Source organism: Castanea sativa, chromosome 3, assembly GCF_040712315.1.
Source record: "Castanea sativa cultivar Marrone di Chiusa Pesio chromosome 3, ASM4071231v1".
Taxonomy (NCBI): Eukaryota; Viridiplantae; Streptophyta; class Magnoliopsida; order Fagales; family Fagaceae; genus Castanea; species Castanea sativa.
In genome coordinates this window covers 41717503-41722624 of record NC_134015.1, presented here as the reverse complement: position 1 = coordinate 41722624, position 5122 = coordinate 41717503, and the positions used below count along the sequence as shown (strand labels likewise).

General features: G+C 32.5%; 1 pseudogene; it reads right to left on the bottom strand.

Annotated features, from left to right (window-relative positions):
• Positions 1–1895: 1895 nt before the first annotated feature.
• On the bottom strand, positions 1896–4019 carry LOC142628968 (exopolygalacturonase-like; annotated as a pseudogene).
• Between the last annotated feature and the right edge of the window lie 1103 nt (positions 4020–5122).

Sequence of the window (5122 nt, the reverse complement as noted above, 5' to 3'; positions counted from 1 at the left end):
GTCATTATAGGAAAACATTTTGGGTGGGGATAAGGGCGTCATTTTGTTTGCTCTAAGAGTAACAAAAGATCCTATTATAAAGGACACCCACAATCATAGCACATGCTTATTACACTAACCGGCATGAGCACAATTCATTATTTTCTCTCACCATGTTTCTACTATATTTTCATTTAGCAACCTAAGATTAGAATTTATTCCCAATAGAAGACTTGTAGAATCATTCAATTTTTATAGGAAACTAGTAGCAGACTTGCGCGAGGCGTGGTAATATAAATATTGTGCAATGAAGTGTAACATATAAAAAGTAACAATTACTTCAAGCATTGTCTTTTTTTTTCAAAAAAAAAAAGATTTTTACACTTATTTTTTTAAAATATTTTTATCTCTACAAATATATCATTTTAATATTATTTGGGGATTTCATTCATATTTTTTAAGGTGAACCATATTCTTCTAACTTTGTTGTAGTGTGTTACATTTGCTTGGTATACAACTCATCTTAAAAAAAAATGTATATTCTATAAATAAATAAAAAGGTATATGTAAGGTTTTTATTAACTTTAAAGAAAATGAATAATCAATTATTAACAACAACAACAAAAACAACAATAATAATATAGAAGTAATTACATTCCCCTTCCTTGAGGTTTGAGGAAATGACACTCTACCCCAAACTTGAAAGGAAAAAATATATTCACCGTTTACATTTGTTTGACCAAACTTTGTTAAATATTAAAATATTGTGTACTATCCTGCCTGTGCTTAAGGTAGGTTCCAAAATTGCCCTTAATTTTAAAATTAAATTCTCTTATTTTTAAATTTTAAATTCAAGTGTATTTCAAAATATTACGTAATGTCTTTTGCTTTTTTCCCCCCTTTTCTTTTCCCAATGAGTTATGGAGAGATTTTTCATTTCAAATGTTTTGGTATTTTATAAATTTGTATTTTAATTCTAAGGTTATGAGTAATGTCTTTACAAATTATGGTTAAACATTTATAAATAGATTCTTAAATAAATTTAAAATATTTTGTTATTAATATAAACAAAATGGGAGAGTGTTATTACTTATTACCCCAAATATATTTAATAAGATCACCATAAAAAACATTATCTCGCGCAATGCGTAGGTCTGCGACTAGTTATTGATAAAAGACAATAGTTAGTGCAACAAACCATTTAGGTACTTGACATCATTTAATTTCGTTGTTAATCATGTGTTAGAATATGCAGATTAATCGTCCAAAATTGCTTCAATTTAATAAGAAAGTTAAGTAAGTTTACTAAAATATTTACGTAATTGGTTTTTATTTCCTATCTTAATTTTTGCGTTGGGGGTATAATCATCTTCAATAATATGAGTTATACTTTTAAAAATAAATGTGATTAAAATTTAGTTGTTACAGAATTCTATATTAAAAATATACAATATTCAGAGACGTAAATTTGAATATATGGCATCCGTTTTATGAGTTTTATATCTTACCGACGTCGAAGAGTATGAGAGCAAGTTAATTTGGCGTTAAAAACATGCATGCATATGAATTGAATGTTACCATATCATGGACACAAGAATGTATTTGGTGAATAATAATAACAATTAGAAAGAGTTTAATAACTATTTTTGTTTTATTTTGAAATATCCCAGCTACAGTAACAGAACAAATACTATCTACAACAACACTCCAGATCACAGCAGCCTTTAGTAAAAGGCTGAACTCAAACAACTCTAAAAATTACCATCCAACATTCCACAGTTTCATTTAAATAGAGAAAAAGGGAACGTGATAGACTATAGTAAATGAAATTCTACTTAGAATAGAACTCCTATAACCTATTTGCAAATAGTGTTTCCTCATTCTGCATTAGTTACAATAGCTTGGGAGGCATTTAGTTATTGTTTGATGGTACAAGCAGGAGGATTCTGCTTGCCCGAAACGGTGGGCTGGACATTAACACAAGTGGAAGTAGCAGATCCTCCAGCTCCCTTGTATACGAGATCAATGTCAGCAACCGCCACTTGTTGGCATGGAACACTTTTACTGCAAATAAGCTTCACAGCTTCCTTTGTTGAAGAAGTGCCTCTAATGTTCTTGAAGCTAACATTGCTGAGCTTAACTTTCGAGGGAGACTGAAAGCAAAACAAACAAACAAAAACCCACACGAGAATTTGATATTAGTATATGTAATTTGTTTTTCTTTTTTTAACTTCTAACATCAAAATGAGTGTATATATTTGTGATGTTTATAATAACCTTGTTTGAGCATTGATTGTTTGGGCAGTAGCCTTGATCAATAAGGATAGGATTGGCAACATTTTTCATGATAATATTCTTGAAATGCATATCAGAAGCACTCCTAGGAGGGGAAGAAGACCATGTTTTGATTCTAATACCATTATGTGTACTGCTTAAGGTGCCACCAATTACTCTGATTCCTGAAACAGGCTGTTCATTCTGGTACCTTCCAAGACTTCCAACGCTAATACCATGGCCAGGTCCACAAGTTACTTGGTTAGCAGTAACATCTTGGGCTCCATCACCAATGGAGATGCAATCGTCACCTGTTCCAATTTTGGCATTGCTGATGGTGATCTTAGATGAACGTCCAATGTGGATTCCATCGGTGTTGGGGCTATCTCCGGGTGCAGTTATGGTAACATCTTGGATTTGCAAGTTCTTGCATCCCATAACGTTTACGTGGAAAAATTTGCTGTCCTTCGATTGAATGTCACGGACTATTGAATTTGTGACGAAATCGAACCTTATATTCTGTTCATGTTTACAAGTTAGACAAATCAAAACACCAAATATGAACGCCATAGTTTCATTTAAATATTCTCCTAAAAATATTTTCCTTTAAATATATTATAGTAAAATGCTAACGCTTCTTTGAATTACTATATTTAAAAAAATTACAAATATATATATATCAATGAATGTGGTTGGTACTACTTCAACAATATTGTATAGAAAAGTCATTTTGGACCAAACAATTTGTCACAACTTGATGTTATATGTGAGTATGATTGGTGAACCATCACTTTGATCACCGTTAACCACCACTTTTTCTCCATTACACACAGTTGCACAAGTTAGGGTCATGGCACAGAAGTTGTGTCCATATTCCGTATTTGGACTTTCTCATATATAAATTTTGAATTATCTTTTTTGGTGAGTCGTGACACCTCACTATATAAAGCTTACATCCGATTATTAATAATATGACAATATCCTTAACACCATTAAACGAATAAGTGCTTGAATTATTATTTCGTGATGGTTAAATTTCTTAAAGTTGTAGCATCTGTATATATCTACATAAATATAAAGGAAATTTAAATGCTAATTATTAAGATTGAAATCTTACGATAGGAAGCAGTTTGCAGTTGTACTTTTGGTCACAATTATTTTTTTGCCATGCCGTTTGTCCTTTGCCATCAAAAACTCCACCACCTGACACAGTGAGACTGTCGATACGCTCAAAAGAAACCCAAAAGTCTTTACCGTTGAAGGAGGCAAGGTCTGATGGGGCCTGTAGGGTGCCTTGAAGGTTAAACTCAATAGCACCTTTGCATGGACCTAACAAAGTCACTACACCTAGTTTGTATGTCCCTGCTGAAATCACAACTTTACTTCCTGCTACTGCGCACGCAGCTTTCCAAGCTTTTGTCAAAGCCTGGTAAACACATTATGAAAAATCAAAATCAGTATATTACAACCATTTTTCACGTTAATGTTTTATGGTCTGGTCAAGACACCGAAGAGTTTTTAGTGTAAGCAGAGTTTGAACCCGAGTACTTTTATTTGACATTAAAAGAGTTTACTAGTCAAGTTAACTAGAACCCACTTTTCATGTTAATTAGGTGTATTTAATTGTGCTACACATATTTATACCTGGGTGATATCGGCATTAGGTTGTCCTCCATATGATTTGACGTCAAAGACTTGCCCTAAGCATCGGTGGATGCCAACAGCAGTAGTAAGGAAATTGTTACAATGCTCAAATTCTTCCCCATTTTATTGTTCTTTGTTTCCCTACTATTGCCAATTTGTTGTACGGTATGATGGCTTCCCTATTTGGTTTGAAGCTATTTATACTACAAGCATTCGAGCTCATCACCATTAAAGCTATCCAACTGATATTAACTAATTTTACTCACGGTTGCTAAGAACTCTCCTGCTTACACTTCAACTTCTATACTATTATTAGCTTTCGTGCTTCCTCCTTCACTAATTAATTTATAGTTTATCGTTAACCGTTGGTGACCAGTTAAGATTAAATCGATTTCATTGACCATGGAAGGATAAATTTTTAACAACTTTATGATTGAATTGCGCTAATAACTCTAAAGGATTATAACGTGTCTTTTTTTTGGTCCATTATTCTATAAGATAAGATTATTACCACTCTATATAACCCTAACTTCTTAGCCTTAAATGGCAAGCTCTTAGCCACCTAAAATCTTTTCATTCTCTCGTTTAAGCGAATTGAATACTTCCCGTTAGAGAGGGGGGAAAAGTCTAGAAAAATAATCGCCTCCGAAAACTGTCCAAAGTTAGTATAGGCAGCATGCCCATCTGTAGAGTAAAATAGAAAATAAAGAAAATACTATATAGGAGAGGTTGAACTCACCTTTTCAATTATTATATTTATCATTATTACTGTAATTGGTGCAATGCTCGAGAAAGTTGGACATAGTCCTTTTTGTCTAAATAAGAAATTTGATAATTATGATAACCAACGAACATTTATTATAATCGCAATGCCAACAATATTGTAGTTTTGCCACCTTTTGAGTATTTATAAATAAAATATTTAGGGTTTACATTCTCTCTTCTCTATTGCAAATATCAAATTATAAACAAATGAAATCAACAAATACTTTCAATGGTCTTTCTTAGAATCAAGAAGTTTGAAATGGGAAATGTTTTTTGGTTCTTAAAGTAGAGACTAAGAGACTACTATGATTGTCCATCTACGGGTTTTTAGTATGTAGAATACAAAATCTCCACAGATTTACCCTCCTTAATTCTCCAACCGTGAAACTTGCTCGCTTTCTCCCCCTAGACTGTGACACATTACCACCATCAACCTCTCCAAAATTGTGTTGCTCAAAGA